Here is an 11,022-nt window from a genome sequence, read left to right on the forward strand (position 1 = left end):
CTGTATGCACCTCAGCACCCACACATACCCCTTTAGTCCCAGTAATGGGCACTAGCTTGCAGAGGAGAGCCACGTGTCATTTAAAATGCCCCCTTCCCCACCCAGACCTTCAGAGAACTGCCCTGAGACCTAAGCATTAGCTTCAGAATTGTCTCCACCCTGGTCCTGCCCAGGCTCAGGCCTCGCTCCACCACAGTGAGGAACTATCCCTTGAACCCAGCTATCCAGCATGGAATCGGTAACTAATTCAGCACTCAATAAGTCAAAGGGAGAAAATAATCCAATAAACCAACCCAATAAACAAACAAATCCAATAAACAAATCCAATAAACACCCAAGAACCCATCTGCTGAAATCCAACATACCTTAATTTCACACACACACACACACACACACACACACACACACACACACACGTCTACTGAGAACTGGTATTACATAAGAATTCAAGAATCCACTGTAGCTCTTTAAAATCTCAAAGCAAAAATCATTGTCATGCTGACACAATAAAGCCATTCAAATTAACGTCTGACCATGCCTGTGTTCACTGTATTTTTTAACATATTGTTTTGGGAACACCAGCCAACATAATTAGATAAGAGATAACTTGACGAGAGTATAATTATCTGTCTGGAAATACCAAATAATCAGCTAAAAAAAATTTGTTGGAATTTGTGGAATTCAGGGCATCACATGGTCTTCAAATTAATATGCAAAATCAGCAGTTTTCCTATAATTGAAAAATAAACATTTGCAAAATAGAGCAGAAGGAGCAAAGCTGTTTGAATGACCATGACACTCGAAGAGAAGGAATAAATTTCCTAAGACACAGCAGGACCTGGACGAGGAGAATATTTTATTCTGTTGAGAGATGTAAGTGCTACTGAGGGACACTTTCTGTGGGTAAATGAGATAACATATCTTATCCTCGGAAGCGTAGATTTGATTGTGGAAGGAGATAAATCACCCCAGATGAGGCGATGCAGTCCATGAATTATTGAGTAGGACACCAACAGGATGCTTGGACTCCCACCAAATGGCACTAAATCACATGGGAACATCAGAGTCTGAGAGGGTTGGGAGGATTGCGGAAGAGAAGAGTGTTGAAGGCTATCATCCTTCCCGGGTATAAAAATTCCAGAAACACCGAGCACTCTGCACTGGAGCACCAGGGCCCAGAACCGCTAGGTGCAGGCAGGAGCCGGAGGGGACTGCCATACCTATGGCTAGTGCTTTCCATGTCCACGGGGTGAGCCTGCTGAGGCAGAGGGCAGCGCTGAGGTGACAAGCCACAGCAGGGGAGAGAAAGTCACAGAGCAGAGTGTGCCGTGCCACTGTGCAGGGGAACAGCCGGAGTGCCGGGTTTGGGAAGGAGAGATGAGAAAACCACAACAATAATTAAATCTCTGCTGCAGGGGTAGCTCACAACAAGGAGAGCAAAGGAGTCTGGGGAAAAGCAACTTGGTGTTTTGGAAACAAAGATGTCCGTTTTTATACAGGTGATCCACACCACTAAAAAGAAAAGACAAAAAGGTTCGTTGAGCAGAATCCCAGAAGTGTCATGACAGATCAATACACTAATGGATGGATAGAAATAGCTTAATAAAAATCACATCACACTACACATGCTATTTATCAAAAATGCATTCGATTGGGTTCTAAGGAACTGCTGAATTTCAGGTAAGTTCTTTATTGCTTCTTTACTCGGAGAAAAGAAATTGATTTCTGAAAGACCTCTGGAAATTAAGAGAAAAGTGATGATGATAAGCAATTAATAATTAATAAGTACAATCACCACACCTCGTTTCCATCCTCACGGCTCCTGTCCAGTGGCTACTGTAAAAGGTGGTGAAAAGAGCGTCTGCTGGCCTCCACCCCGGCTCTGACCCCCAGGTTTTAGTGACACCCCCAGGTTTTAGCACCACTGTCTGTAAGTTTTATAGCATCTGTGATCGGTTGGGTCACAATAATCCCCAGAACGACTTCGTCCTGACCCCTTTTTGGCACAAGCTCTGTTTGCCAAAAGGTGACACCCTTTGCCTGAGTGGCCTGTGTGGACCCACTGTTTGGGCAGCCAGGGTTCCAGGAGAGTTCCTGGAGGCAGGAGCTCCCGAATCCCTTCAGTTCAGGAATCTCTGTAGGTGGCCTTTATTTTGGAGGGTAATATGAGTTCGTGAAAAGAACTGGGTGACACTTCTCATTTTCCTTCACAATCCTGTAGGCTCCCCACCATGGGCATGTCCGGGGGGAGGAGGAAGCCCAGGCGAGCACTTCCTTTGGATAACAGCACTCAGGCCTGGACACTCATGTGATTCCCATGTGGCTCTTTGTCATTATGTGAAACACATCACACACTCACACACACACACTATAGAGTCTATTATAAGACCAGTGACTCCAGCAGGCTCTCCTATTAATCTCTTACCATCAACTGCTCCTGAAAACATGGGGCTGCCATCTGCTCTGCAGACTCCAGAGTATTTTTATTTCAGGTAAGTTTTTAAAAATGTATTTGAATACTTTGAATATTTTTGCATTTGTTCTTTTCTTTCATTCACACTCACCCCTTTTATTAGTCAGCTTTCCATTTCTGTGACTGAATACCTGATAAGAACAAGTTAAAGAGGAAGGATTGATTAATTTTGGTTCATGGTTTCAGTTCATGGTCACTTGACTGCGTGGTTTCTGGGCCTGTGTTGGGGCAGATGATCATGGTGGGCGGGCGTGGCTGCTCAGCTAGAGGAGTCAGAAAACAGAGAGAAAGAGAGGCTGGGGACAAGATGTCCCTTTCCGGGGCATGCCCCCAGCACCTGCATCCTCCGGCTGCAGCCCCTCCTGCCATCTCCACCGCCCCCGGTAGTCCACTCAGTTGTGAGCCCACCAGTGGATTAGAGCCCTCATGATCCAACCTCTTCCCCAGGCTCCACCTCTGAGCACTGCTGCTGTGGGGACCAAGCTTCCACCATGAGCCCTGGGGGACATTCCATCCAAACCAGGACACCCCGTTTTTCTGTTCTGTCTCGTGTGTTTTGTTTTGTGCATGTCTTCAAGCTGGTCTGCCACGTCCTTGACGGAGCCTTCATTGATTATCCTTTCACGTCCTCTAGGGGACTTGTAATTAGTTGTGATTACTTCCTCAATTTGGAGGAGTTATGCCTGTAATAAGTGCACAAACACCGCCTAAAGGAAGAGAAATTGTTCTCCAGTGCCTGGACTTCCCAACACAGCTCCGACACAGAGGCAAATTCCACGGCATTTTAGGTGAAAATATGAACCGTGAATTTTGAACCCAGTGAAGTTGTTCTTCACATATCAATTCAGCAGAAAGTCATCATGAACCTTGCAGTGAGCCCTTGTGAAAAGACCTGGTAAGGCAAACTTGAAACGACTGAAGCTAAAGGACTGAAGCTGAAGGGAAGATGTCACGGAACCTAGAAAGGTCGAATTCGCCAAAGCGAAGGGTGGAAGAGTGGATACCGGTGGCTAGGCAGGGAATGGGAGGGGAGCAGGGGAGATATTGGTCCAAAGATACAGAATTTCAGTTGAGCAGGAGGAATAAGTGAGGAGGCCCCACTGTACAGTGTGGCCACTCTCATCAGTAATGATGTATGCACATTTAAAGATTGCTGGGAGAGTCGGTTTCAAGTGTTCTTTCCATAAAAAATAATAACCATGGGAGGCAATAGATATGCGAATGAGTGTTTAGTATTCCTCAAAGTACACACATTGCATAACACCATGTTCCACACCTTAAACATATAGGATTTGTATTCATCAATTTAAAATTCTAATTAAAAAAGAAAAGATTAGTGGTAAGCATTGAAATATAGGATTAAAGGTAACTACATAACTCTTTATGAAGCATGTGAAAATCAGCTCACAAGACAAGATTATGAAGTGAGACTTTAGACTGAGATTCCTTTCACTTATGGGGAGGAAGAGGCTGATAAGCATCAGCAGATGGTATTCTGGTCTTCCCATCACTGGTTTGGCATAGATCTTTGGGAGAATTTTGTCTTTTAAAAATGTTGCTTCTGGGATAGAAAAAATGAAATGCTGTCTCTCCATGTTATCAGAAGCCATGCCCTTAGAGGAAATAAGGACAAATTATATAGCTCTAAAATTATCACAAGATGAAAAGTGCCAAACTTGAAATGAAAGGATGAGAAAGCGTTTTGTTCTGACCAAAAAGGACAAGAAACAGAGATAATGTGTAAAACTATTACGATAACTCACTCTGTGCCAGGTCCATGAAGAAAACAGTCCTCTCAGCAGATGCAGGAAGGCATTGAGTTCAACCCGCATCCGCCATCAAGTCGAACTCTTGGCAAGCTGGTAAGAGAAGGAGCCTTCATAACTTGTAAGGATGAGCGCAGGAGAGAGGTCATCTTGTTCCAGGAGTGAAACATTAGACGCACTTATGTCGAACTGAAAAACAAGAAAACGGCATCTACTATCAGGCTTCTAATTGGTATTTGTTGAAACCATAAAATGTATAAGGAAAGGAAAAAAGATCCCCCAATCCCCAATCACATAAAATACAAAGAGAAAAGAGTGGGAAAGAAAGAAGCTCGATTATTATGTTCAGCAAAGATGAATTTAAAATGTCATCATAAAATAATATGATGACACAGCAAGATTTACAAGGGCCTGGGAATCAATCTAACAAAATATGAGCGTGGTTCTTATTGAGACAACTGTCACAGCAGTAAGAAGCCCTACTAAGGGGAAACATGTTCTGGGGTCACAGTGGGAAGACAGCCTCATGGAGATATCAAGTCTGTCTAAATTGACTTATGAAGTCCATGAAATCCCAATCAAAACCCCCCAGGGTTCTTAATAAAACTTATTAGCGGGCTGGGGATGTGGCTCAAGCGGTAGCGCGCTCGCCTGGCATGCATGCGGCCTGGGTTCGATCCTCAGCACCACATACCAACACAGATGTTGTGTCCGCCAAGAACTAAAAAATAAATATTAAAAAAAATTCTCTCTCTCTTTCTCTCTCCTCTCTCACTCTCTCTTTAAAAAAAAAAAAAAACTTATTAGCTTCTGTCATAAAATCCATATGGAAGAGAAAGAGGGCTAATAGCCAGCCTGACACTGGAGAAGGAAGAGGGGGGCCTGCCTGCCTATTCACCCCAATTTGATAAAAGCATAGTAATTAGAACAGGATGAGATCCACAAAGATGAACAGATAGGACCAGAAAACACTGAGAACTTGGAGTTTGGTCCATGTACTTATTCTGCCAGAATCTCCCAAAGCTTTGTGTCGACACAGAGGCAGAAAGACTGAGAGATGCAGTATTTGTGCAGGACTTTAACTGCTTCATAGGGACGATGGATACATCCTGACTCCTTACCCAGTGATAAATTCTAGGTATGTCAAATGAGCAAGTTGGAAAAGCAGAACTTTAAGGTTCACAGAATCAAAAATAGGGAAATGGCCACTGCTGGCCACAAAATGGACAGACAGTGGCCCTTCCACCCTTTGTAAGTGGGGGGAATGTAAATGCACAATTTCTCTGTGAGACGATGAAGGGTGAGTCCTGCATTCCTGCCTTCGTTAATGCGGGATGAATCCCAAAGAAAGTCTCATGTGGAAGAATGTGCGTTAGAGCATTTTTTGTAAAAAGGAATATCAGCAAAACCCAAAATGGCTACTCACGGGCAAATGGACAATTATGCCACGTCCGTACAATAAGCTAGTACAAAACAATGATTGTGAAAGTTTTAGAGCTAAACATTCCCCTATGGCATAGAACAGGATGGGGCATGTTATGGCTTGGATCTTTAATACCCCAAAACACTCTTGTGAAAGGTTACGAGAGCTGGAACCCCATTGGTGGATTAATCCACTTGAATGGACTCCAGGGTGGTAGCTCTAGACAGGTGGGGCATGGCTGGAGGAGGTGGGCCACTGGGGGCATGTCCTTGGGGATTATACCTGTCATTGTAGCTCGCGCTCACTCACTCTCTCTCTCTCTCTCTCCTTCTGACTGCGGTGAGATGAGTAGCTTTCCTCCACCACGCCTTTCCACCATGATGTTCTGCTTCTCCTCAGACCCAGAGCCATACCTCTGAAATCATGAGCTCAAAATAGACTTCTCCTCCTCTAAGTTGTCCTGGTGGGTCTTTTGGACACAGCGATGGAAAGCTGAGTGACACAGGGCAGCAGCGTGTGAACAGCATTAAATCTTTGAAAACAGTCATATCTGAAACAAAAATAGAAAATGCAGCTGAACGACAATAAATTACGATGTTGACAACTGGTACCAGGTTCCTCCTGGGGAGAAATTTGTCTCTGTTTAGGAAAAATGCCTAAACTCCCTTTAGATCCAGAGGCAAAACCCAGACGGTGCAGGCTGGAGCAAAAGCAGAGCACCCTGGCCCTGAAACCAGGATTAAGTCAGCGGCTCCGAATCACAGAGTTCACGCAGCTAAAAGCCGAGTATTTCCGGCCAAAGGCTTTAATGTTTGCACCCTTCACTATTATTAGGTATTACTTTTGCAATTAAGAAAATAATTGTCAAGAAGCTTCAACCTTCATGCTAAGTGAAATAAGCCAATCCCAAAGAACCAAAGGTTGAATGTTTTCTCTGATGTGCGGATGCAATCACAATGCAGCAGGGGTTGGGGTGGGGAAGAAGAGAGTTACTTTGGATTAGACAGAGGGGAGTGAAGAAGGGGAGGGAGCATGGGGGAGCAAAGACAGGAGAAGGAATCGGACATTATCACCCTATGTGTGTGTGTGACTATACGACCTGTGTAATTCTACATCACCTACAACCAGAAGAATGAGACCTTGTACTCCATTTACGTATAATGTGTCAAAATGTGTTCTGTATAACTAATTAGAACAAATAAAAATACATTTACTGCTAGATTATAAATATGTACAAATAATAAATTGATAATTGAAATTTTAAAAAAAGAAGTTTCAACTATTAAAAAGAAAGGAATGTAAATCACAACAATGAAACACCATTTTACACAAATCACACTGTGAAGGTGTCATTAAAATGACAAGACCCCTTATGGAGAGAGCTCGGGGCAATAGATGTTCTCCTTGCTGCTGGCAGAACCCAAAGGAGCACAGATTTCGTGGAGGGAGGTGAAGCCCTGGAACATAGTCACTCTTTACATCGAAGTTGCACTTTGAGTACATTGTGTTCTGCAAAGATCAGAAAGGTGTAAAAACAGTTATGTGCAAAAAAGAATGCTGTTTCTTAAGTTAATAAAGTGGCATAGCAAAGATCATTGTGTGCCCAAAGATAGACATGGATTCAAACAAAACACATACCCCATATGGCGGGATACCACTCAAATGTTAAAATGAAATTTTTCAAAAATAGTCCACTTATTGGGAAAATGTTGAGGATATATTACTAGGCTTTAAAAGTGAATTTCAAGATAGCATTATAGCTCTCTTTCGTGTGTGTGTGCTTGAGTACAGAATACACATATAGAAGAAGAGAAAGAGGAGAGGAAAGAGAGAGAGTGAAAATTAATAAATAGGAAAAAATACTTGCCCAAGATGTCAAATACACTGATTATTTCTGGATAGCTAACATCATTCCTGGATTCTCCCCTCTTTGTGTGGTGCACAGATATTAGTTTGATAGTGATTTTTTGATGCAAGGCGAAACATTTGGGGGGAGGGGAGAGGTGGCTCTGCAGACCTCCTGTGACTCTGGGGGCACCGTCCATGAACACACATGGCCCAGATGTATAACTGCCAGCACATCACGCGATGCTCAGCTTCACCACGACTCTAAGAAGTAAACTAGAATCCCACCCGGGATTGAACTGCAAGTGAACTACTGGGGAGGAATACCATTTTTGCTGTGAAAATAACGGCACTAATTTGATAAGGAGATTAAGGGAGGGGAGGGAAGGAAAGGGAGGTTTCCTTGTTAAAAATCTACCATCGTTAATGGAATCCATTCATCACTCCCATCTGCTGCTGGCTATGAGAACAGCCAAACAAGAAGGAGACCTGTGCACACCTCACCCCACAGAATGTTCTCACCCTTCTTAGTGATGATGGCTAATTCGAATTTATACTTAGCACAGAGCAAAGATTTACGAAAATACCAAGTTTGGTGCCCATTTGTGTAAATACTTACACAAGGACGTTTCTGGAAGTGAAGTGGTCACAGTGGAAAGGCAGGACCCCCAGGAGGCCAGCGCTGCTGCACCCTGTCGAGGGCTTTCTCACCCTCACGGTCCTGTTGGCCAGTCACCTGCCTGCCATGTCAGGACTTCCATCTACTGGCCTTCGGCCACCTGTGTGGCTGGGAGCCATGAGTCATCTTTAGCCGTTCTGCGATTCCTGGAGTCCTGATGATTTCAGAAGGGTTGTCCATTTCTTCAAGAAAAGAAGGAGAAGAAGGACTAACTTATTTGAGGCTATAAATATGCATTGTAAAAGTATCAGATTAGGAAAAGTTTGAGTAGATAAAAACAAAATTTATTTTTCAGCACACTTGAGCGCCTGCACTCTCCTGCCCTCTTGGACTTGCTAGGATCTGCAGTCAGAGATGCAGTTAATACTCACCCTGACCTAGGATGTAGCATCCAGGGAGACCTCCAATGGCAAAATCCAGCCTGGCCATGTTGCCGGCCGTGATGATTACCAGCACCTCTTGCAGTGGGCTGATTCTGTCCAAGCGTCCTGCCCAGACATTGTCATCCTCCTGAGCACATGGCAGGGCCACTCTTGTCTGCTCCCACTCTAGGTGGGCATGCACAAGGGATTTGCCTTGCCACAGGGTCAAGATGGACCTCACTTCACCTAGGTCCTGGGAGGTACACAATCCCACTATGCCCGGGCAACCTGCAGCAAGTGCTCTATGAGCCACTGAGACCTGGGGTGGGGGCCTGCTTGTGGCTGAAGCCCAGCCCAGCCTGCTGGTTAACTGCGAGAGCCACATGCGGGCTGGGGCTTGGAGGGGTCAACCAGGACAGGGCACAGGAAGGAAGGAACAGAGCAGAGCGCCCAGTTGCAGAGCATTTCCACCGGACTGCCCCTCTGCAAGGCCCACTGCTCATCTCGTTCAGGCTGCTGGCTACACCTGGTGTAGAGGCCACAACCATCGAACCCTCACCTGTCCAATCTATCCCAGAATGCTAGTCGGGGATCGAGAAAAGTGTGACCTTGGCAATAAAAATAGTAGAGATCAGGAAAACTCAAAAGACAAGAAATTTCAAGATAATTTGGGAGCAGGAAAAGATGGAGACTAAAGGAGCCCAGAGAAGCAGCCCTCGAGAGGCTCAGCGCCGGCGGTGGTGGTGGGAACTCATAGGACTGCAATGAGGGGCCCTAGAAAGAGGAGACAGAGGATGACCTCTGCGATCAAGCAGGTTGCCCCTCCTCCTCCAGGAGGGTGGAGGGGCTGTGGTCTGGGGGCACTGAAAACGGAGAATGTCATAGAGGAGAATCGGAATTGAAAGAAAAAGCTCAACACTTGGCAGCAGGACTCTCCATTTGTCTTTCCCAGTTTGTTTCCAAAACATTCTGTGTCACATTTCTGTCCCCAAAAGGAAGGCCTAGATATGGCCACTGGGACCCTCGACACAAGCAATCAACTTGCCTCTCTCAGCCCATGGAGAGACCCACCTCGGCATGCTCCACAGGCACCCCGGACTTCCCGTCAGGGTGCTGGTGTCCCACGTTGGACGTGAAGGTGGACAAGGACTCTGACCCCTGGGGTGGCTCCAATGCTGAAGCATGAAAGCCCCTCAGACCAGGGAATGCATCCAAGGAAGCTGAAGGACACACGTGGGGCAGGGCCAGAGGACACTTCCAAAAAGCAAATTGAGGTATTTGTGAGATGTAAGGGACAGCCCGATTGTCACAGGCAACCCAAGTCACCGACAGCTGCTCACGGTAGCTAACTCTTATTTCTAGCTTATTTGCTTTAACTGACACCTGTACAGCTTTGCTCACCATATAGCAGAATGGGGAGCCTTTGCAGGGACGCTGTCTGTCCTTCCGTCCGTCCTTCCTCGTAGGCCGATGTTTGGGAATTCCAGAACCGACGGTGGAGAACCGTTGATGTCTAAGTTTTCCCCATGTCTCCCACTTGCGCTTCTTCTTTCCCTTCACAGAAAGCCTCGGGGTGCATCTCCCTGGGAAGTTGCCTTCCTCTCCCCAGGAGCAGGACCCACCCAGGGTGTCCCGAGCCCCCTTCTCCAGTGACCGGTTCTCCAGGGACCAGTGCTGCCACCCACCACGTCCCAGGGCTGTGCTCCCCAAGGATGGGTCGCCTTCTTTGCACGAAACCTTTTGTGTTCAGGCCTCACCGGGTCCCTGTGCCACCCTCCTTCCTAGCTTGGTCACACGGGACTCCCTGCTCGGGCGTAGGCTTCCAGAGCTGGGCCGTTTCTATTCACCTGTCCACTGAGGTGTGTCGTACGGCCTTGTGTCCGGGTAAAGCTATGGGTGTGAGTTATGTAGTTTTATCTGTGGTTCTCGTTAATCCCTCTAGGTGTTTTGGGGATATAGGAAAATTTTGATTTAGGTGAGCACTGCTACCCTATAGGGCCACAGAATTCCAGAAAATAACACGGAGGGATATCTTCTTGGGGTGGGCAAAGACATCTCAGGCAGGAGAGAGGCTAAATTTAAGGGGGAGCCTGCCAAGCGCTGTGTTGAGAGCCACAGCGGGTCAGAATGACGCCTGGCATTTGCCAGCGAACCACTGAGATGATGATTTGAGTTAAGCTGTATATAATTGCTGTGATGCTGGATTGATTGTATTGTATATTTGACCTTTACAGTCGGTAATGGGGCGGCTCTTGCAGGCACTGGCTACTTTGGAGTTCTTGCGGGGATTCCCGGAGAGTTCCCATTGGTTGGGGAAGTGCCAGAGGAGGGATTTCCTGTGTGTGGGGTTTTCTGGAAGGGCCGCGTGGGTGGCATTGGCGAAAAGGCGCGCATGCAGTGCTGGTGAGAGTTGAAATAAAGTAGTTGCTGTTTGAACCTACAAGGCTTTGTGGCGGCTCGGTTACCCGTGCCCA

General features: G+C 46.1%; 1 long non-coding RNA gene across 2 annotated transcripts; it reads right to left on the reverse strand.

Moving 5' to 3' along the window:
* Nucleotides 1-2,359: 2,359 nt before the first annotated feature.
* LOC308630888 lies at nt 2,360-6,059 on the reverse strand. 2 transcript variants are annotated; one of them, XR_014018065.1, is made up of 3 exons: nt 5,945-6,059; nt 4,237-4,428; nt 2,360-2,736 (listed from the first exon to the last, which is right to left on the reverse strand). It is a non-coding gene; the product is annotated as an uncharacterized lncRNA (long non-coding RNA). The 2 variants fall into 2 exon arrangements; XR_014018066.1 differs by having other exon boundaries at nt 2,360-2,731; nt 4,233-4,428.
* Between the last annotated feature and the right edge of the window lie 4,963 nt (nt 6,060-11,022).

Source organism: Spermophilus citellus (assembly GCF_964194105.1).
Source record: "Spermophilus citellus genome assembly, chromosome: 11".
Classification (NCBI taxonomy): Eukaryota; Metazoa; Chordata; class Mammalia; order Rodentia; family Sciuridae; genus Spermophilus; species Spermophilus citellus.